Source organism: Acinonyx jubatus, chromosome D1 (assembly GCF_027475565.1).
Source record: "Acinonyx jubatus isolate Ajub_Pintada_27869175 chromosome D1, VMU_Ajub_asm_v1.0, whole genome shotgun sequence".
NCBI lineage: Eukaryota > Metazoa > Chordata > Mammalia > Carnivora > Felidae > Acinonyx > Acinonyx jubatus.
This window is the reverse complement of record NC_069390.1, coordinates 109704980-109729529: the sequence shown is the minus strand read 5'-3', so window position 1 is coordinate 109729529 and position 24550 is coordinate 109704980. Positions and strand designations below refer to the sequence as shown.

General features: G+C 37.3%; 1 long non-coding RNA gene across 1 annotated transcript; it reads left to right on the top strand.

Moving 5' to 3' along the window:
* LOC128311702 (uncharacterized) lies at window positions 1-22899 on the top strand. Its single transcript, XR_008290197.1, has 3 exons — window positions 1-176; window positions 20811-20935; window positions 22543-22899. It is a non-coding gene; the product is annotated as an uncharacterized LOC128311702 (long non-coding RNA).
* The last annotated feature ends 1651 nt before the right edge of the window (window positions 22900-24550 follow it).

Genomic DNA, 24550 nt, shown 5'->3' with positions numbered 1-24550 from the left:
TATTTTTTTGAGAGAGAGAGTGCAAGCAGAGGAGGGGCAGACAGAGAGGGAGACACAGAATCTGAAGCAGGCTCCAGGCTCCCAGCTGTCAGCATAGATGCCGATGCAGGACTCGAATCCACGAAGAGGTCATGACCTGAGCCGAAGTCGGACATTTAACCGACAGAACCACCCAGGTACCCGTCCTTTTGCCCTTGAATCCATTGCTATGCCCCTGTATATCGATTGATTTGGTCAGGATCGGAGCTAAAGGGAATACTCATAATAGTAATCCTAATTCAGGACTATCTTAGGAGAAAAGAAGAAGCAAGGAAATATTCCTAAGGTCATGTTCGAGAAATTCTAAGAAGCTAGTTTTGCTAGAAGTAGGAATGGATTGAAATGCCATTACAGTGTTACATAATGGTGGGAGTTTTATGCAGAGAACCAAGAGTATTTAAATTCTGCCCAGATTCCACAGCTCTTCTACTTGGCCAGGTTTTCAGAAGAAATATTTATGTGTAAGAAATAATGGAAAACAGAGTAAAGTAAACCTGTACCTTAAATACTGATTTGGCCACAAAACCCATTATAGAACTTTTGGACACTGTATTTTTTCCTTTATAAACCCTCAAATCGGAGTCAGTAAAAATACCTGCTGCTTTATGCTTCCTTAATGTGCTGGTGAAAACCTCACAGCTCATCATTCTGATGAGTGAAGAGTCAATCCAACAAAAGTCAATGTACACAAATAGGCACATGTGTGAGTGCGCCCACAGCTCATATGAACACATCCACATGCATATGCACACACACACTCAAAAAAGAAAGAAAGAGAGTATCTTTTCTTAATGTCTATTGTAGACCTGTCCAAGCCCCAGAGTCCACTTTGCCAGACTGGAACAAACAAAAAGCCTGGGTTTAGACATTGTATGATCTATGGCAGAAGGAAATTCAAAGCAGGAAGGCAGTTGTCTGGCTCCCTAATCTTTTGCGACATCCTTACCCATACTTACCCACCTTTGTTGCAACAAGAGATAGCAGTATTGATTTGAATTGAGCTCTGAAGTCCTTCCTCTGTACAATTTGCATCCTAGTCATTGCCTAGTTCAGCTCAAGCGGGTTTGGCCCTGTGAAAACTAATATCCCAACAGGTAAATGTGGAATTTGCTTTCAGGTTTTATCTGGGTGAACAGAGTACACAGAATATCAAATGTTCTCTCAGGGACACTGGGATGGATCTAGTGGCAAGGCCATTGTCAATGAGCTGGCATCTTCGGGCTGACCGAAGGTCTGTCGGAGTAAGTGTTGAGAGATGGAGGGTAAGGGTATTAGGACATGTGGGCCAGTTTGACAAGAGAGAGGACAGTGCTCTTTCTCTGACTTCCTCCTCCCCTCCTTTCTCGGTGGGAGCCACCCTACCCTCTCTCACAGAAAGGGAAAGGATGTCTTAAGGACCCCATGCTAAATACTTCCTTCCTAATCAATAACTTTCAAAGTATTGCAATGGCCATGGTCGTGAAATCATATGAAACTGATGTGAAACGTTTGCAAAGGAATAATTCTACAGTCAGAAATGAACTTAATCAGTTCTCAGAGCTTCTGCAGACAAGTAATAGATGGGCCTTTTTTTTATGTGTGTTCATTCCTCTACTAAATATTTATTGGGCACCTACTTATGGTCTGACACATTTAATAATGCCTTCCTCTCTAGTATAACTGAAATAATCAATACAATGGAAATTACAAGATTCCAAGAGTCAGGGATGAGTCCATTACAATGCTAGGGCAGGAAATTCTCTTGCTGCCCTTGACGAATGATAATTTATTTAATCTTCTCTCTCTCTCACACACACACCACCCATAAACTTGGTTCTATTATTTACTCCACTTTCTACAGCCAGAAATGGGGGTCCATAAATTACTTGCCCAATGTCACCCAGCTAGTCATGGTGAAGCTGTGAGTTGAACATCCTGCCTCCAGTGTCCGGGCACTTAATCCTCATGTGCACTATTGATATTCATGCATCAATATAATAAGGATTTTTACTTACATGGAAGAAGTTAATAATGTAATACTGAGTATGAGAAAAATATGCAAGTAACCAAGTTAGACAGGGGGCAGGTGGAGAGACAGGGAGAAGGGGAAAAACAGAGAGAGAACTCCAAATACTTAAGTCACTGTTTAACTGGCATTCCCTGCTGTGCCTGGCCCACCTGGGTAGGTATCCTATACCTCTGCACTCATGTAGAACCAAAAACCCAGTCAGGTTTAGATTTGGAAGTTTAGTCAGGCCTCACATCTTTTCATCCTCAGTGTTTTAATATTAAATTCCTTTGAAATGGAAACAGTGTCGATATTAGGTCCACAGAAGATAAGAACAATCCTGTGGAGAGAATTTAAGTGAAAAAAAAGTCTTTGGAGATAGCTATTTCTTGACTGTGAAACCATCATATCTCATTCAGCCTAACTAGGTAGCATCTTTCAATGATGACACAGTAACAGTTTATCCTTGCTCCGAAATCTGCCCTGAATTTTCTGTCTAGGGGCCCTGGTTTGGGAACGTTCATTTCCTCTTGTAAAAAAACAAAAACAAAAACCCAAAAAAGCAAACAGAGAACTTTGTTTCTACCTTCTCAATTCTTATCAAGACTTATCTTTTTACTCAGCCTGTCCTAAGAAGCAGCCCAAGACAATTTCCCAAACCTTATTCTTTATTAAATTGTGAATTTTAGGTTTTATTGGTGTAATTTTCAAATCCCCACATTAAATCTCTTTAGATTTGAAGTTATGAAAAGCATTTTATTTTTTTTTCAACGTTTATTTATTTTTGGGACAGAGAGAGCATGAACGGGGAGGGGCAGAGAGAGAAGGAGACACAGAATCGGAAACAGGCTCCAGGCTCTGAGCCATCAGCCCAGAGCCTGACGCGGGGCTCGAACTCACGGACCGCGAGATCGTGACCTGGCTGCAGTCGGACGCTTAACCGACTGCGCCACCCAGGCGCCCCAATGAAAAGCATTTTAAATAAAAATCAACTTACGGAGATTTTTTATTGTAATTTTTAAATGATCTATTACAATTCAGAAGAGAGTATCCTCTGTTATGATTAGAGATGTATTTGGTGATTCTCAAAAGATTTTGCCTTCTGGAGTAGCAGCTAATGAAAATAATTCAATTAAAACAGAATCTGAGGAAGTGAAATTCTTGAGCCATCAATGACACCTAGAATACTACACAAATAGTTGATTTCCCCCCCAAAAAAACTTTATTAAATGACATTTTATTATGTTTTTTTAATTTAGTTAGTGCACGCACTGCTAAATTTGAGCTGCTATGTATTCAAGCAATATTTTAGAGAGCAACACATTAACTGTACACATTATTAACTTTTAATTTTTATGTACCCCAGACTTCCATTTAAAATCAAATGCTATCCTGCTGACTACTCGTAAGTCCTCTTTTCTAACACATCATAAAATTTTGTATCTCTTTACTTCTGTTCCGCCGTTCCGTAACTGAGATTATTGCAGTACACACATGTGGTACCCCACCCAGATCTCCATTACCCGCTGGTATAGCCACCTCCCACTTTTGCTAGACCTGAAACTCATGGCTCACATCTGGGCCTTCTCCAGAGAGTCACCTTGGCTATCAAGGCATGCCTGGAGTCTTTACACTCCAGAGCTCCCCATGGATGAGCCAAGACGAGTCTTCACTGGAGACCACATTCCTGGTGGGCTCCTTCCCCTTCCCTATTCTCCTCCCCTCACTGTCTTACAGGATTTTCCAGAGAAGGACTCCTTTAACAAGTCACATGTACCTCAATACTTGCCTTAGGCTTGGCTTTCAGGGAACTTGACCTGTGAAATTACCATTCCCACTCTTTTCTACCATATAAATTACTCATATTCCTCAGGATCCAGCTCAAATGCATTTCTTCTGAAATCTTTGAGTATATTCCCTCTACCTTGATATCCTTGCAAAATTAATGTGTTTTTTCTGTATTGTGAAGGAATACAGTTCATTTATATTAATTATAATTTATTATCTACGTGTTCATCTAAAAACCATTTGTGGAATACTTGCTACACGCCCAACACTATTTTGGGCATTAACAATACAGACATGGGTAAAACACACAAGGTCCTGCTCTCATGAAGCTTATATTCTAGTGAAGGGAAATGTGATCAATACAAGAAGACAAATTACTATATAAATTTAGACCGAAATGAATATGATAATGAAAGCCGAGTAGTGGAATGAAAATAAAAATTTCTTTAGACTGGGTGTTCAGGGAAATGTTATCTGAAAAGCTAATCCATGCAGTATTCTTCTGTTAAGCTAAGAATTTATCAACAGTGTAGACCATGCATGTTTTGCACAGTGTCATGCATAGCACATAAAAAAAGAAGACTGTCATGAATTAGAATAGTCTACTGGTAATTGAATGGATTTCCTGAAAATAGTGTTCAGACTCGTTTTCTTTGAAACATTATTCTTTAGTTCTATGACCCTCAATGGTAATTTGAGAGTTCCTATTTCAAATGGTGTCTAATTAAAAAGACCTAAATTATCCTTAGTTAATTTTCTTTGAAATATCCATTAAGACTGAGCAAGAAAAAAAATTTGGCAAGTTGGGTCTTCCAGGCACAAAATTAGCAACGTCTGATTTAAATCTCATAAAAATAGTCCATGGAACTGGATAAGAAATATTTGGGGGACACATGCATATTCTAACTCACAAAGTAGAGCACTCCTACCCAGTCAATAGGGAGACTTCTGGTTAGTACTCCTGGTTGCCCCTGGCTCAGAGATCTAAGATTTTCACCAATGAGAAGTGGGAGTTGCCGTCCTACCAATAGGCAGGTTTGTTTCTTGAAGAGTCAATTACCCAGCTTTCATCCACTGACATCAAACTTACTCACTTCTCAGACTTACTCATATACTGGAGAAAAGTGTACATATAAAAAATAAAATTTTAAAATGTAACTTTCTTAAAGCCAACAATAACCAGTTAAAAAGACAGTATAAGAAAAAATTGCGTTCACAGCAGTAGCATAGACAGAAAAATAGATAAGAAATTTTAGAAGTATATATTTTTAAAAATCTAAAAAGTGTACTATTAGAGTAAATATATATACACTGAGTTTCTAGGCTGGAAAGTGGAATGCTTCAAAGATGTCTCTTTTTCTAAATTTATTTACATTTTAAAGTAATGTCACTCTCTTCCAAAAAGGAAACTGAGATGTTTTCAGATAAGCAAAAGCTGAAAGTATTCATCATCAACAAACTTGCACTTAGAAGTATTAAAGTTCCTCAGGAAAAAGAAAAATGATAGTAGAAGGGAATTTAATAGAAGTAGAAGTATAAATAGAAGAAGATATGAGAAGTTCTGGAAACTGGAAATGTGAAAGTGCACATTTAAAAAATTTGTTATTAGAGGCACCTGGATGGTTCAGTTGGTTAAGCATCCAAATCTTGATCTCAGCTCAGGTATTGATCTCAGGGTGGTAAGTTCAAGCTCCATGTTGGGCTCCACACTCGGGTGAAGCCTACTAAAAAGAAAAATTTTTTTGTTGCTCTTTTAAATCTTTTTAAATAGTCTTGAGTATTTAGTACAAATATGACAGTAGTTTGTTTTTGGAATTTATAACATAAGCAGAAGAAAGAAAATGTATGACCACAGTGGCATGAAGAATGGTGAGGGAAATTGAAATACCCTGTGGTAAAGTTTTTGTAGTATATATGAAGTGTTACGTTATTTGAAAGTAGATTGTGATAAGCTAAAGATGCATATTGTAAACACCTAAAGCAACCAGAGATACAATTCTTTTTTTTTAAAGAGGTATAGTTCTTAAAGCAATGGAGAAGATGAAGTGTAATCATAAAAAATGCACAGTCCATAAGATCATAGAAAAAATATTTTAAAAGGGGCAGCTGGCAACAAATGGAAACAAATTTAAAGAAGGTAGGCTTAAATCCATCCTATCAATAATTACATTAAATATAAATTATCTAAACACTCCAACTAAAAGACACGGATTATCAGATTGGATAAAAAAGCAAGACTCTACTATATGCTGCCTTAAGAAATCCACTGTAAAGATAAAGACATGGAGAAGTTAAAAGTAAAAGGATTTTTAAAAAAGATATACCGTGAAAATAAAATTCAAAAGAGTTACTATATTAATATCAGAAAAATTAGATCACAGAACAGGAGATATTCCCAAGGACAAAGAAGGGAATTTCACTAAGAGAAAAGGGTCAGTTTATCAAGAGGACATAATAATTCCAAATATGCATGGACTGAATAACAGAATTTCAAAATACATGAAGCAAAATTTCATGAGAACAAGACAAATCTATAATTATCACTGGAGATTCCCACACTTTTCTCTCAGTTCTTGTTAAAGAATTGGCCAGAAAATCAGAAAGGATATTTAAGACTCAAAAAATACTATCAATCAGCTTGCATGGACATAGAATACTCCACCCCCCCCCAAAAAAAAACATATTAAATGTGCTTTCTTTTCAAGTTAAAGAGAACATTCATGAGGCTGGAATACACTCTGAAGAACAAGCCAAATCTCAATAAATTTAAATGGACAGAATTTGTGTGAAATGTGTTTTTTGACCAAGTGAAATTATACAAAAAATAAAAAACATGAGATCTGAAAAACCTCCACATATTTGGAAATTAATACAACATGGGTTACATATGATTCATGAATTGAAGAAGAAAGTATAAATAAAACTAAAAAAAATACTCTAAATCAAATGAAAATCAAAACACAGGATATCAATATTTATGGGATCCAGCTAGGCAGTTCTTAAAAGGAAAATAAATTATCATCTTAAATGCTTCTATTGGAAAAGATGAAGCGTCTCCTGTCAACAATATCATCTTCTACCTTAAGAAACTAGGGGTAAAAGTCAAACACAAAGTATGCAGTAAGAAAGAAATGATGATTTCAAAACAAAACAAAACAAAAGAATGGAATCAAAGCAGAAACAACAAAAAAGAAAACCAATAAAGCCATAAGGTGGTTTTTTGCAAAGATGATTAAAATTAATAAAGTCTTTTAAGTTTTATTGACCAGGACAGAAAACAGACACAAATTACAAATACTACAGACATCACTACAGATCCTACAAGCATCAAAAGATAAACATAGAACACTATCAACAACCGTACACCAATAAATCAACAATGAAATGTACAAATCACTTATAAGACACAAACTGCCAAAGCTCATATAAGGAGAAAAAAATATAACCTGGATAACCTTTTATCTATTAGATAATTGAATCTATCTTTAAAAATTATCCCCAATGAAAATTCTAGGATGAGATGAATCCACTGTGGATTATTCTGCCAAACATTGTCAAAAGAAATCATATTGATTTTACATAAATTCTTCAGAAAACAGTCTCCGCATCTTATTTTATGAGGTCAGCAATGTCCTGATACAAAAATCCAGATAAACACATTACAAGAAAAGAGAACTAGACATCAAAATCCTTCATTAACTTAGATGCAGATATCTTTAACAAAACTTTGGAAAATCAAATCCTGAAATATATAAAAAATGAGGATCATTACCAGGTGTGGTTTATCTCAGGATACATGGCTAGCTTAACATTTGAAATATGAACAATGTAATCCACTATATATTTTCCTTTGCAGTTTATTAATATAGTGGATTACATGAATGGGTATGAATTTTGCCAAATTATCTTTTACATCTATTGATATATATATATATATATATATATACACATATGTATATATATATATACATATATATATGTATATATGTATATGTATATATATATGTATATATATATATCAAAATTCATACCCATTTATGGTTAAAAAGATAGAAAAACTAACAGAAAGCTAGAAATAAGGGAACTCCCTCACCCTAATCAAAAGTATGTATGAAAAATCCTACAGCTAACATCATAATTAATCATTAAACCTGAATGCTATCCCCCTAAGACTGAAACATTACAGGATGTCTGCTCATATCACTTTTATTCCACTTTGAAATAGAGGGCTTATAGTTAATGCAATAATCAAGTAAAAGAAATAAAAGGCATACAGATTGGAGAGGAGGAGATAAACTGTTTAATCACAGATGACATGTTTGTTTATGAAGGAAATTCTAATAGATATATGAGAAAGCAACTAGAATTAATAAGTTTAGCAATGTTACAGCATGTGAGTTCAATCTACAAAATTCAACAGTGTTTCTGTATCTGAACAGTGAAGAATGGAAATTGGAATTGAAAAAGAAATTCTATTTACAATTGCAAATGAAAATAGGAAGCATTTAGGAATGAATTTAACAATGTATTAAGATCTATACAATGAAAACCACAAAACACTACAAATAAATAAAGATGAAATATAGAGATTATATATACCATGTTCATTAATCTGGAAACTGAGCATTGTTAAGGTAGAAACTCATGAACTATAGATTCAGTGTAATCCCTGTCAAAGTCCTGGCAGGCTTATTTTTGTAGAAATTTAAAAGCCCCGTTTTTAAAATTTATATGCAAACAAAAGAAACTAGCATAGCCAAAATAATTTTGTAAAAGCAGAGCAAAGTTGAGGCCCTTGCATATCTCATTTCAAGAGATATTATAAATTTAGGGCAACCATGAGTGTGCTATTTGTATAAGGAAAGACATACAAATCAATGGAAAAAGAACACAGAGTTTAGAAATAGAGACAGACATTTGGTCAATTGATTTTCTTTCTTTTAAAAAAAATTTTTTTTAAATCTTTATTTTTGAGAGAGACAGAGCGTGAGCAGGGGAGGAGCAGAGAGAGAAGGAAACCCAGAATCCAAAGTAGGTTCCAGGCTCTGAGCTGTCAGCACAGAGCCCAGCGCAGGGCTCGAACCCACAAACCACGAGATCATGACCTGAGCCAAAGTCAGACACTTAACCAACTAAGCCACCCAGGCACAGATGGTCAACTGATTTTCAACAAAGGCGTCAAAGAAATTCGGTGGGAAAGGACAGTTTTTCAACAAATGGTTCTGGTACAACTGGATATCCATATCAAAAGAAAATAAACATTTATGCATCTTTCATACCATATATAAAAACTAATTTGAAAGAGACAGTAGACCTAGCTATAGTAAAGAGAGGAGTACAACTTCATGCAGAAAACAAACAAAAGTACCTGTGACCATGTTTAGCAAAGGTTTTTCTTACATGAAGATCACAGACCATAAAGAAAAGAATGGAACATTGTATTTCATCAAAATTAAAAATGTTTCTTGCTCACAAGACACCCTTATGAAAATGAAAAGCCATGCCATGCAGCAGGAGAAGTGCTTGTAGAATATGTATCTGATGAAGGGCACATATCCAGAATAAATAACTCTGATGACTCAACAATAGAAAGAAAGAAGGGAAGGAAGGAAGAAGGAAGGAAGGAAGGAAGGAGAAAGAAAGGAAGAAAAAGAGAAGGAAAGAAAGAAAAGAGAAAGAAAGAAAGAAAGAAAGAAAGAAAGAAAGAAAGAAAGGAAGAGGAAGGAAGAGGAAGGAAGGAAGGAAGGAAGGAAGGAAAGAGAAAGAAAGGAAGAAAAAGAGAAGGAAAGAAAGAAAAGAGAAAGAAAGAAAGAAAGAAAGAAAGGAAGGAAGGAAGAGGAAGGAAGAGGAAGGAAGGAAGGAAGGAAGGAAGGAAGGAAGGAAGGAAGGAAGGAAGGAAAGAGAAAGAAAGGAAGAAAAAGAGAAGGAAAGAAAGAAAAGAGAAAGAAAGAAAGAAAGAAAGAAAGAAAGAAAGAAAGAAAGAAAGAAAGGAAGAGGAAGGAAGAGGAAGGAAGGAAGGAAGGAAGGAAGGAAGGAAGGAAGGAAAGAGAAAGAAAGGAAGAAAAAGAGAAGGAAAGAAAGAAAAGAGAAAGAAAGAAAGAAAGAAAGAAAGAAAGAAAGAAAGGAAGGAAGAGGAAGGAAGAGGAAGGAAGGAAGGAAGGAAGGAAGGAAGGAAGGAAGGAAGGAAAGAGAAAGAAAGGAAGAAAAAGAGAAGGAAAGAAAGAAAAGAGAAAGAAAGAAAGAAAGAAAGAAAGAAAGGAAGAGGAAGGAAGAGGAAGGAAGGAAGGAAGAAAGGAAAGAAAAAGAAAGGAAGAAAAAGAGAAGGAAAGAAAGAAAAGAGAAAGAAAGAAAGAAAGAAAGAAAGAAAGAAAGAAAGAAAGGAAGAGGAAGGAAGAGGAAGGAAGGAAGGAAGGAAAGAAGGAAGGAAGGAAGGAAGGAAGGAAGGGAGAAAGGAAGGAAGGAAGGAAAGAGAAAGAAAGGAAGAAAAAGAGAAGGAAAGAAAGAAAAGAGAAAGAAAGAAAGAAAGAAAGAAAGAAAGAAAGAAAGAAAGAGGAAGGAAGAGGAAGGAAGGAAGGAAGGAAGGAAGGAGAAAGAAAGGAAGAAAAAGAGAAGGAAAGAAAGAAAAGAGAAAGAAAGAAAGAAAGAAAGAAAGAAAGAAAGAAAGAAAGAAAGAGGAAGGAAGAGGAAGGAAGGAAGGAAGGAAGGAAGGAAGGAAGGAGAAAGAAAGGAAGAAAAAGAGAAGGAAAGAAAGAAAAGAGAAAGAAAGAAAGAAAGAAAGAAAGAGGAAGGAAGAGGAAGGAAGGAAGGAAGAAAGGAAAGAGAAAGAAAGGAAGAAAAAGAGAAGGAAAGAAAGAAAAGAGAAAGAAAGAAAGAAAAAGAGAAGGAAAGAAAGAAAAGAGAAAGAAAGAAAGAAAGAAAGAAAGAAAGAAAGAAAGGAAGAGGAAGGAAGAGGAAGGAAGGAAGGAAGGAAAGAAGGAAGGAAGGAAGGAAGAAAGGAAAGAGAAAGGAAAGAAAGAAAGAAAGAAAGAAAGAAAGAAAGAAAGAAAGAAAGGAAGAGGAAGGAAGGAAGGAAGGAAAGAAGGAAGGAAGGAAAGAAGGAAGGAAGGAAGGAAGGAAGGAAGGGAGAAAGGAAGAAAGAAGAAAGAAAGGAAAGAGAAAGAAAGGAAGAAAAAGAGAAGGAAAGAAAGAAAAGAGAAAGAAAGAAAGAAAGAAAAAGAGAAAGGAAGGAAGGAAGGAAAGAAGGAAGGAAGGGAGAAAGGAAGAAAGAAGAAAGAAAGGAAAGAGAAAGAAAGGAAGAAAAAGAGAAGGAAAGAAAGAAAAGAGAAAGAAAGAAAGAAAGAAAGAGAAAGGAAGGAAGAGGAAGGAAGGAAGGAAGGAAGGAAGGAAGGAAGGAAAGAAGGAAGGAAGGGAGAAAGGAAGAAAGAAGAAAGAAAGGAAAGAGAAAGAAAGGAAGAAAAAGAGAAGGAAAGAAAGAAAAGAGAAAGAAAAGAAAGAAAGAAAGAGAAAGAAAGAAAGAAAAGAAAGAAAGAAAGAGAAGGAAAGAAAGAAAGAAAGAAAAAGGAAGAAAAAGAAAGAGTGGAAGATTTGAATAGGAACTTCTAGAGTGAGGATCCATGCTGAAACATGGCTGGAGCTCAAAGACACTATGCTAAATGAAAGAAGCTAGTCAAAAAACCCCACATATTCCATGATGTCATTTATATGAGATGACATTTATATGAGATTCACAGAATAGGTGAATCTGTAGAGACAGAAAAGACAAAAGTGTGGTTGCACACTTCGGGGGATGATAAAAAATATTCCAAAATTAGATTATAGCAACATTTGTGTAACTCTGTAAATACAGTGAAATCCATTGAATTGTATACTCCCAATTGGGTGGCTTTTAAGAAATCTCACTCCTGGTCATTTATCAAATAGAAAAAAACAAAAACACCTATGCACATACAAAGACTTGTATTTGAAGGTTCAAAGCAGCTTTATTTACAATAGTCAAATGCTGGCTATACATACCCAGATGTCTCTCCAATTGTGAGTGGATAGATAAATTAATTGAAGTGTGCTTTTATGATGGACTACTACTCAGCAATAAAAAGAAATACCTGACACATATAGCAACAGAGATAAATAGCCACAGCATTATGGTAATGGAAGGAAGTCAAACATAAAGAACTATATACACTGTGTAATTCCATTTATATGAAATTCTAAATCTAGAGACATAGCATATTAGTGGTTGCCAGAGGTGAGAAGTTAAGAAAGGTGATATATAAAGGCACCTGAGTTTTTCAGGTAGTAAAACTATTCTATGTATGCTATATGGCTATATGTATTTTTTAAAATTATTTTAATGTTTATTTATTTTTGAGAGAAACAGAGTGTGAGCAGGGGAGGGGCAGAGAGAGAGGAGACACAGAATCTGAAGCAGGCTCCAGGCTCTGAGCTGTCAGCACAGAACCCGATGCAGGGCCTGAACCCATGAACCAGCAAGATCATGACCTGAGCTGAAGTCAGATGCTTATTGGACTGAGCCACCCAGGCACCGCAGATGTATTTTTAATATGTACTTTTCATTACTCACTGAATCACACATTTAAAATTAGTAAATATAGTATTTATAAATTCTGCCTCAAGAAAGTTTACTTTTTTAAATACCATTTAATTTTTTAATTTTTTTTTTGAGAGGGAGAGATGGCATGAGCAGGGGAGGGGCAGAGAGAGGGGGACACAGAATCCAAAGCAGGATCCAGGCTCTGAGCTGTCAGCACAGAGAGAGCCATATGCAGGGCTCGAACTCACTACCATGAGATCATGAACTGAGCCAAAGCTGGACACTTAACCGACTGAGCCACCGGGGCTCCCCTAAATATCATTTAAATAATTGCCATCACTTTTGCTTATAACATAGCCTATTACTAATGCCATTATCAAAACCAAATGACACTGTAATGCTATTAAAGAATATTTTTAATTTTGTCCTTCTGGCCCTCTGAGTAACATAGCTGTTTTTCCTACTTTGGCATTTTTGAATTAGAAAAAGGATGGATGTCTTTCTCCACCACAGTGATGATAGCTTTTCATATTCCATCATCTTCAAAGAGTCATTTTTGTGATTAAATCTGTTTACACATGTGAATTATTAGGTATTTTTGCGTGGTGCTTTTGTGTCCCAGCTCTGAGTCAGAATGTCTCTGTTAAAATAGTCCTTTTACTGTCTGCCTGGTCTGAACAACACTTCGAGTCTCTCCCTTGGTTAAATGAAGAAAAGAACAATATTTATTTCATTATCATGGAGATGAAATGAGTTAGAACAATGCCTGGTGTATAATAAGTACCTGATAAATGCTAGCTTATTTAAATGTTAACATGACTAATATTAACTAAATGTAGTTTCTCTTCCCTGAGAATTCCTGTGCTTTGCACAGACTTGCATTCTGTTCTCGAGACACCTGACATACAGGTTGTCTCATATTCAAGCAGCTACATTTCTTGTGGCAATGAATCGGACTCTTCATTTTAAATTGCAGAAAAGCACAGGTGTTCTTTGAACATGTTGAGCTAAACAGATAACTGCAATTTCTGGACTGTGGTAATATATAGAGATTCTAAAAGGCAAGGAGAAATTCTTGATTCCATAAGGTAGGCATGCCCTCATTTCTAACGTTTACTGATCTCTCCAAGTAATGAAATATTAAGAGAAGATCCAAGATTATGTCCTTGCTATTTTAACAACGGTGCAAGAGAGCATTTAATTTTAGTAGGAAAAGCTTATCCTTGCTTCTTATAGGGAATATTCATTTACGTACCTTCCAATTACCTATTACAAATAATTAATCAAATGATGTACTATACTAATATAGTCTCATTTTTCTCATCCTTATAAGTTAATGAAAAATACACAAATGAAAACACCTCTGTTGGCATAACAGATTCACTGAGAAATAAAAGCTTTCAAATCCACACATGCACACAAAAAATCAGGAAAAACATAGTGGCTCACAGGTAGAGTCAATGCTTGTAAAGTAAACACAGGATTTATATTTCAGAGTTTAAGAGGAAAAAAATTAGTCAATATATTCACATGTCAAATCCATTTTTGTTTAAACAGACCGGGAATGAGATGACACTTAGAAGTGAAGTCTACATTTACGAAGAACCAAATGGGGTCCCAGCACACTAAAGGTGATTTAAGGCCATTTCCTGCCCAGCTTTGTTGGCTGAGCAGGAAACATGCGAATGAATGCTTATTACACCTTTCTTGTAGAAAGCTCAGTATTTGGGAGGGTTGACCTCTACCTTTGTCACTGTTCCTCCTAGTTAGCTAATTTTTTAGAACACGATATGTTAGTAATAATAATGGCCCAAATTTATAGAGTTATTATTATTGGCACACATGTCAGCCAATAACCACCCTCAATTCTGAGGAAACTGAGGCACAGAGATATTAAGAGGCATGCCCAAGACCACATGGTTTTAAGTAGCTAGAAATGAACTAATAATAAGTGAAAAACCAGTCTGACTCTGATAAGTAACTATTTTGCAATTTGACATCCTCAGTCATGTGGAGGACTTTAATTAATGTCTCCCTTTTATACTGCCCCAAGTCTCTTCTTACTTCAACCATGGCAGTTGATAAGTGATCCATGACTCATTGGAGTAATTCTACCCATTGTGGTCAGACCATTTTTATTAAACACAGCTTCATAATGCCAAATTTCAGGTTAAAATTTTTCCATGGCTCCCCATTTCACAATCCATGATAAAATTGTATAACTACTAGAATCTAGGCATTTCGCAGAAATACACCCACTTTCTCACATTTCTGACTTAGTTCGTATTGTTTCCTCTGCCTGTGATGGAAATCCAAGTAAAGATGACCATAAGCTAACATTCCACAATTTCCTCCCTCCCAACTTCTTATTAAAATATTTACAGAAATGTAGGAAAAGTCAAAGGGTATATAACAACCATCAAACCTAATAAAAACAAGAGGATATTAATAAAGTTTTGGAAGCAATTTCCAATAATATCAAGACAGATTGAGAAATTAAATCCTAAAGTAAGAGCTCCTGTGCACTGTTACTGGGAATGTCAACTGGTGCAGCCACTATGGAAAACAGTATGGAGTTTCCTCAAAAAATTAAAAATAGAACCACCCTATGATCGAGCAACTCCACTTCTGGGTGTATATCTAAAGGAAACAAAATTAGTATGTTGAAGACATATTGCACTTCCATGTTTATTGCAGTATTACTTACCTGAGTCGGTTGAGCATCCAACTTCAGCTCAGGTCATGAGCTCGTGGTTTGTGCGTTCAAGCCCCGCATCAGGCTCTGTGCTGACAGCTCAGAGCCTGGAGCTTGCTTCAGCTTCTGTGTCTCCTTCTCTATCTCTCTGCCCCTCCCCTACTCGTACTCTGTCTCTCTGTCTCTCTCTCTCAAAAATAAATACACATTAAAAAATATTTTTAAAAATTCTATTCAACTATAAAAAGAAGGAAATCCTAGCATATGTGATCACATGAATATACCTCGAGGGCTCTGTGCTAAGTGAAATGAGTCAGACAAAGAAAGATAAATATTGTATGATCTCATATGTGGAATTTTCTAAAAAAAGAAAAAAGTTAAATGCATAGAAAAAGAGATCAGGTTGGTGGTCCAGATATGGGGGAGGGGAGTGAAGGTGGTCAAAAGGTACCCAATTTCAAGCTACAACATAAATACTCATAGTAATGTTCAACTACTTAGTTGAAACCAACAACCAACAGCATTCTTACCAATGAAATCCCAGTGGCTTTCTTATTAAAATCATAAAAAAAGAAGACTTCCTGTTATGATTTTTCAAAGGTTATTCAGGAATTACTGGTCAATGCAATAAAGCAATGACAAAAAGAAGAAGAAACCATTTTTGGAAGGAAAAAAAACATTACACATCTTAAAAACTAAGATAATTAGTTCAACCAATTAGAGTCACTAAGTTTATGAACTAAAGAATAAATCTGCAACATTCAGAAACTTTCCTTCATACCATCAGTAATTATTTGGAGGAGATATACTGAGTAAATATTTCAATTACAGTACCATCAAAATATGTGAGACACTAATGTATTTGTAATGACCAGGGGAAATGAAAAGAAACCAAAATCCCACTGAGATATTTAAACAAAGACTAAAGCTAATATAGGTGTTTTTATGATGAACTTGGATGGAGAGCCTCAATAAATTATAAAGCCCAAACAATGAAATAAGTTTGGTTTGAGCATGTAGCTGACAATATAAATGGAACAGAATGGGCAGGCTAGTAGACCTGAGTATATGTGTCCTAAAGGAGAAATCACAAAGTAAAAGGGACAAGGGAGTTATTCAATAAATGGTGCTTAATAATTTATGCATTGTTCTTTAATAAGGCAGAAAGATCAATAGTTTAAGAAATTATCTCAAAAATAAAATGAATTGTGTATTTTGTATTTGATTGTTGGATATTGAAGGATTTGACAGCTTCAGGGAAATGGATGAAACTAAACACCAAAGGGCTGGTCGAGTTGATTTATTCCATTTTAAATAATCTGATAGCCATAAACAGTACGATCAGAAACATATTTCAAGGAAATGTTACGAAGGATTACTATTTTTATCTATAATGAAATCATACGATAAGAAATTAGACTCCGGTGTATAGATATCAACCTCAATAGAAGTGTATTAAACAGAAGATCTAAAAGGGGAAATCCAGATAGCTGACAAATTATTAGTAAAGTGCTTAATCTTTCAAATTGACGAAATTTGTAGTTTTAAAATACAAAGTAATTTTTTCTCATTCCAAGCATGAAATATTCATCACCAAAGTAAAAATATCAAAGACTACATCGGAGCAGGCACTCTCACAAGCAAATAGTATTACATACTGTTCACAATCTATTCAGAAAGCTATTTCACGGTGTTTATCAGAAGCTTTCAAATCGTTTGTCTTTTACACAGTACAATGACTGATAGAAATCTATTGTAAGATACTGATTTGACAAGCCATCAGGGCATTATTTACAATAAAGAAATTTAGAAACATCAAAATGTGATAATAATAAGGGATTATGTTGCAATGTGTAGGTAAAATATAAATTTTCTATATGAAAGAGTATTGTGTGAACAGAAAATATTGCTCTCTCTGACTTGGGGAAATGCTTCAGACTTAATGGTAAGTAGTAAAATTAAGTTAGGTAGCATAAATATGGTAAAATCCATCTTTAAAAAGCAATATGAAAGAAAGGACGGGAAGAGTGGTTACCACGGTTATTTCACTCTTGTGACATGATGAACTGTTTTCATTCTTCTCTCATTCTCTTTATGATTTGAGCTTTATAAGGCTAGGAAATCAAACAATCAACAATATTTACTTTTGAATAGTGTTAACCGCGATTCACTGTAGAACTCAAATTCTCCTACTCTTAAAGACTTTCTTGGGTGGAGTAAATGATCTCTTTGGCCACAGGCGCTTCTCAGTCCTCTAAAACCCTAAGACTGTTTTGCTTATAAATTTTGTATTCCACTACTTGCATTTTTTTTTGTATTGCATTATATAGGGGTGAATTTGTTCTTTTCATTAAAATATTAACAACCCAAAGACACACCTGTTATGGTTTATCAGTTCATTTTCTCCACCAGAGTTAGTAATTGGATATAGACACTTAAATCTTGAGATACGCCATATGATACCATATCTGGGGTCACGTACAGTGGATGATCTCCCGTGGCTGGAGCATCTGAGGTCAGAACATGGGGTAAACTGTGCATTTTACCTGTTGCTTGCAGGGAGGAGGAAGCAGAAAAGACATCATGCTTCCGTTCTTGCGATCCCTAAGTAGTGACATAAGCCTGACTGTTTCTGTACTGTAAGTCCACATTTCCAACATGACCTTGGAGGTCCATCAGTAGTTCTCCCCACACCTTAATACACCGAAATCTACACAATCGTGTTCTCAGTCTTATCACTTCCATCTACTCAAACTCCAAATTTCAGAGTCACATACCACTGTACTAATTTCATCCCCCCCTTTATTCACAAGCATCTACATCTATTCATTTACTCATGGCAAAGTTTCTGCCTAATCTTGTTGCCTTTACTTAAGATCAGGCCCCCGTGACTTCACTTTTGTGAGTTTTCATTATCTTCCTGACTGCAAAGTTCCCCATCCCGAATTTACTCTTCATGTTGACCCCAGACAAATCCTCCAAAGTGTACCTCTGATGATGAGCTGCCTGTTCTCCAACAGCATTTAATTGTTCCAAGAATTAGCCACATTTAGTCTTCTCAAATAGCTTTCTAACCCCTCTACTCTTTCACATCAATTATCATCTTATCATTCTCTGTGGTAAAAGTGTGCAAGGATGCCTTTCTTAAAGGTTAACTGTTCTCTTAACTATACACGGGATTTATTTTCCTAGGGAACCAGGACATATCATATTTCACTGAAATACACGGTTTCACATTTTCACATCGTTGAAATCATGATGTATCTTGTGATTAATGGCACCTAACATTTTTTTCCTTTTAAATCACATATAAAATAATGTTGCATCTTAAAAGAGACAGCATCATAAATTTGTTGAAATATGGTATCTTTTTTGGTCTTCACCGTATATAACCATGATTTTCAAATAGGAAATGTTCAAATATTGCTTGATATACAAATATATGTTAAGAAACAAGTCTCATGTTGAAACTCAAGGAATTAGCCCTGGATATTGGTTACTTTTGCTGCACCCGTCCCGGCAGTAATTTCAAATGCAACAGCTACAAACATCAGAGTGAGATGGGAAATAAAAACAAATATACACACTGAACAAGTTGATTGAACCTGCTAGTGTGGACAGACAGAGTAGAAAACTGCACAGAGCACAATAAATACTAAATCCAAGTGATAACTTTATGATCAGCTATTCGTTCCTGTATTGGATATTTTAGAAAAAATATCTCATTTTTCTAAACTGACATTCTCTCTGACATTTATCTTACCCAGGTCTTCACACTCATTTCAAAGTGTGCTATTTTTACACAGAAAAAAAAAAAAAGAAGTATCTACTTAATTACCTGATGCCAACAAGAACTATTGTCTTTCATAACATGAACTGTGCTTCCAAAACCTGGGTGTCTGAGCAACTGGGTAAAGAAGTTAATTCTTCGTAAGACATTTGCTTGGTGCCTTTAAAATCTGAATAAGCTAAAGACTGCATCATTTACTGCACCAGCAAAGTGAGACCATCTTTTGTTCTGGATTATAAGCAACAATCACATTCAAGTTCACCACACTGGATGTATAAGGTTCTATTTAAACTGTCTGGTGAAGCACATGAAACCTCTGAACAATTTATCAATTTTCCAGATATTCTTGCTTCAGACTATGTAAATCAAAGGCATAGGCGTTCATTCATACACAGTTGAGCAGGTGTGTTTTAAGTAATGGAGCACCTAGGTGGCTCAGTCAGTTAAGCGTCTGACTTCACCTCAGGTTACGATCTCACGGTATGTGGGTTCGCGGGTTCGAGCCCGCGTCGGACTCTTTGCTGACAGCTCAGAACCTGGAGCCTGCTTCAGATTCTGTGTCTCCCTCTCTCTCTGTCCCTCCCCCACTCGTGCTCTGTCTCTCTCTCTCTCAAAAATAAACATTAAAAAAATTAAGTAGCATGGACATTGTTTTGATTTATCAAAGACAGCATCTAATCTATTCTTATTGTACAATACATGCTCATCATAGATTAAAAGTCTATAACATCACTTGACCTCATTGCTAATATTCATTCTATCATTTAATCATGGATCTCACCTTATAGTCCCTTTCAGAATTCAAAGCTTCTTGGGAGGGAGAGCATTCTTTACACACCACCTTGGCGTGAATCTGGTGTGACGAGGCTTTCAGAGATGTCCAGAACAACAGGAAAGATGGTACTTGTGGGGTGAGGGGCAGAGAGGCCACAGCGCTGGGGTGATGGTGCAGACCTGTGTGGCCCTGTCGAGGCCTAAAGAGCCTGGGAAGCCATAGTCTACAGACTATGTGGGTTTCCAAGTCGGTTTGTAGTTGTGACTTTGTCTTCTAGAAGCTCTGTGACACTGAGCGAGGGTATAATTTCTCTTGGCCTCAGCTTCCTCATCTATACAGGGCTGATACTACTTTTGACCTCATACATCTGTACCAGGGGATGTGTATACATTACTTACCCTAGTGAATTATATTTATATGGCAACTATTTTCACTTTTCCTATGAGTATTGGGTGTTGAAGAAACCGCAATTATTCTGAAAATAGCACCACTACTTTTCTTAAAAGCAAAGCAGACAGATTAATGAGACTATGCTTTGTGCAATGTCACTGTATGCTCAAAATACACTATTCTACCTTCAGCCCTCTTTTCATGTTTCTTTCTCTTTTGTTGTTCATCTTTTTTGATCTTTTTTTTTTTTTTTAGCACTGAGGCTGCAGGAACTTAGGGTCTTGTAGAAAGAAGGAAAATGTGCACATGATAAGAGCAGAGGTAGAAAGTCTGTTTAAGCAGAAGTAGAAATATGCTATTTTGGCCACTCGGAGGAAAAAGATATCACAACGTGCTTAAGGGAAGGCATCAAGGGTGGCAGAGAGATAAGAGGAAGTTTTGTGGACAAAGAGATGCTGGGACTGTAGGATCCGAATGTGAAATAAAAGGAGAAGCGTTGGGGTTGGGAGGGGTTGCCAGAAGGATCCACATACACAAACGGTCAGTGGTGTGAAAAATACAGGCACAGCCCTGTTTTGCTTTGGCAAGAATGGAGACTCTAAGGAGTAGAGAGACAGAACACGGATGCTGCAAAGCTAAGTGTGTGACTCATCTCCCTGTAAGTATGTGGACACAGGTACAGCCTCCATCCCGTTGGTAAAACGGAGCAGCAGGTGTATGAGGATTACATAGGTTATTTAAACCGCTAACACGCCTTCAGCTCACAGGACCTAGTGTTTCTCCTTTCTTCAATAGGCGATGTGGGGCCACTGACGTGTCTGAGGAGGAGAGCGAGCAGGCCAGAGCTGTGACTCCAGACAAATACCTGGGCAGCCGCGTTCTCCATAGCATCGTGGGACAGAGAGAGAATAAGAGAAAAGGTGTGTGTGTGTGTGTTTAATACAGTGTGATTCACTCCAATCTTAGGACCTGCCTGAAACTATGCTAAGCCAGGCTTTCAGTCCATTTATTTCTCTGCAGACATTCTCAGCATGTTACGTAAGACTAACAAGTACAAGGTTCCCACGAAGAATCTTTAAAAAGAACCTGTGACCCGGTGTAGACTGGAACACTTACTTAGTATTTTAACACATAATGGAAAAATTTAGGGACGACGGAAGTGTAAGGGTCACGGCCGACACTGAAAACATTCATTTAGACAGATTGAAAGCATTTAGCAGACTGCCTGAGCCCTGCGAGGAGACAGCAGTGGCCGACCGGCCAGCTTCGCTCCTGGCAGGCAGTGATGGGGTTGCTCTTTTGGAACAGGGATTCACAACAGAGAATATAAGGCAGGTCTAGATTGCTGAAAGAAAACTGAAAATAGTGTGTCCTGCAATAATTCCGATGCCATGGTATTTCTGTGTAGTTGGGAACACGTGTGGGCAATACTCGGGGGAAAAAGGAGACAGAAGTAATCATGTGGAGTATCATTTGATTAATTCTCAGCTAGCAAATTGTATAGACTTAGTTTCACCTGCAGGGGAGAGTGTCCTGGCTCCTTTCTGTGTGGTCCTAGTTTGGCCCTTGGTTTCCTTTACTGTTTCTTTTCTAATGCTTAGACAGACCCCCTACCCATAGAGCCCAGAAAATCTCTCTGCAAAACAGTTGGGGGGTTTTATCAGGCAATTGAGCCACAATACTAGCCATTAGCTGCACATTCATCTCTGGTTTCCTGCTGCCCTTCATTGAGCCTAACTGTACTTTGAATCCTACCTGCTAAAGAGGATTCTGCACTCTAGGAAAACTACCCACACCAGATTTGGATCAGACCTTCCCTTTTTTAAAGATATGCTGGTAATTTTATTCAACATAGGGGAAAAAAAGCATAGTGACATATTGGAAGAATCTTCTTGTCTAATAGAAATGTAGCAATAGATTCCCTGATGAACTGATCAGATTTAGATGTGGATACACCTGTAGCTACAAATCTTCCTGGTCTTAATATCCCTTTTAAAGTCACTGAAATGGGGGCGCCTGGACAGCTCGGTCGGTTAAGTGTCCTACTTCAGCTCAGATCATGATCTCATGGTCCATGGGTTTGAGCCCCACATCTGGCTCTGTGCTGGCAGCTCAGAGCCTGGAGCGTGCTTCAGATTCTGTGTCTCCCTCTCTCTCTGTCCCTACCCCACTTGGGCTCTGTCTCTCTCTCTAAAATAAACGCTAAAAAAAAAAAATTAAAAAGACAGCCAAACTTCCAGAGCTAATTGAAAATGTTTGCTCTGCTTGTCATTTCCTTCATCTCCTTCAGACATATTTAGCAAATTGAAGACTGTAAGTGGGGACAAGTGTATCTGTTTGGAGTTCAAGAACTCATCAAAGCCACGTGACTTTGAATAAACTATCTTTCTAAACGTCAATTCTTTCATCTGTAAAACTGAGATGGTATTATTTACCCTAAATGGCTTTCCCAGGAACAAGTGAAATAAGCCCCAGTTGTTATTTTTCCCCCGTTGATGAGAAATTAAATTTTGCGACGTCTTCTTAGATACTTTATAAGCTCAAGAAATGAAGCACACTGCTCTTCTTCTCGGATTTATTACATCTGCTGAGAAAGTCTTCACTGGCCTCCTTCTGGAACAGAGATGCAGCGGAACCAAGGCTCAAGTAGTTAAAGAAGCCTTAGATGACGTCCCTCCACAGAGAGAGGGACACGAAGATTCAGAAATGATAACCCCAGAGGTGATGAGTCAACTCACAGGTGAGTCCTTCTCAATCTTACTTATCACGTCGACACATAAGCAAAGTTATTTTTCTTCTTAAAAGCTTCTCTCCTTGTTCCCTCTTTGGTCTGAACTCCCACTGTTAATACTATTCAAGGTGAAATAGCTCAAAACATGCCACAAGAAAGCTTTTTAATACTGTCCCTGATCATTACTTAAATCACATATCACTGTTTACTCAGCTATGTTTATATATGTACCACCTCCCTGCCAGACATGTTTTACATCCCTTGGGGATGAACACTCATGTTGATTAACTGGTTTTTCGATAAATTAATAGAGAAGGGTAGGCTAGTGCTTAAGAACACAAATTGGGTTCAAATTTCAGCTCAACGTATTGTCCAAATGACCCGATCGTGTTTCTAAACCTCTCCACGATTTAATTTCTTCATGTGGAAAAGTGGCTACCTTAGAGGACTGACAGAGTCTTAAATTCCTGGTACAAATTAATCCCTCAATAAGTTGTTGCCGTTGTAATGGTAACTGTTTGTATCCCTACTTTGAGTAAGATGCAGGCTGGGTGTTATATATGCATTATATCCAATTCTTGAAGTTCTATTATTGTTGTCAACTTACAGATAAGAACATGAAGGCATAGAGGGTAAGGCTTATACCAGCCGACTCAGCGTGCAGTAGCTCAGTTGAGAATTGAAACTCTGTGTTTCTGGCACAAAATCCTCTCCCAGTTAGTCTGCTGAACCATAGATGTCCTTTTTAGTGCTTTTGTGAACATTTACTGATCACTTAATACGTGCCCAACATTGTTTGAAGTGTTATATTTTGTCTTTTAAAATTCTCACACAAACCATGAGATAGGTCCAGTTAATCTCAGTTAAAAACAAAACAACAAAACAAAACACCTGAGGCACAAAAGTCATTACTGTGTCCAAGGTCTCAAAGGTGGTAAGTGGGAAGGCCAGGACTTCAGCGCTTTCCTTGCATCCCTTACACATCAGTGATGGACGCACCCCTATTATGGAGCACGTACTGCATCCCAGACTGGGATCTGGAAGCAAGAGATACAGCTGTTACCAAACAGATAAGACCCTGACTGTCCTGGAGCTTACATGCGAGTGGGAGGAGACAGACACACAAGTGTACATGTAATATGTCACATGATGTTCAGCCCTTTGGAGACATTTCAAGTCAAGTAAAAGTGATTGTAAGGGTTGAGGAACAGCTTAGGGCTTTCCATACAGTCGCCAAGGATGGCTCGTGGATTCAGTGATATTCAGAAAAGACTGAAACTGAGCCCTCATGGAATCAGGGGAACAGCCTGCCAGATTAGTGAAGAGCAGTGTAAAACCTGGATGAAGGACTATGCTTGGTATGCTTAAAGAACCACAGGTGGGCCCACGTGTCTGCAGTAGAGTGCGGGGACTACAGTGGGGGCAGGTGACGTCAGGGTGAAGGGTGATGAGGGTCCTCTGGGCAATGGTAAAAATATTGTATATGAAGGAAATGGACAATTAGCAGACTGTTGAGGGGTACGATCATTTGTACCACAGGATACATACCAGCACACAGAAGATCCCAGCAGATACGAAGTCTAGTTAGATTACTGCAGTTTGTGCAAACGAAGGGACTGCCTACTTGTATTAAAGGGGAAATGGCAACAAACACACAAACAGGAAACAGCCACATATCCATAGATGGAAGGATAGGATATTTTGAAGTTTCCAGGACCTGCCATCGATTGAGCCAGGACTGTGACTTAAGAGACAAGTCAGGGTCCCATCGACACAAGGAATGAAGTCACCATTTAGGGGGATC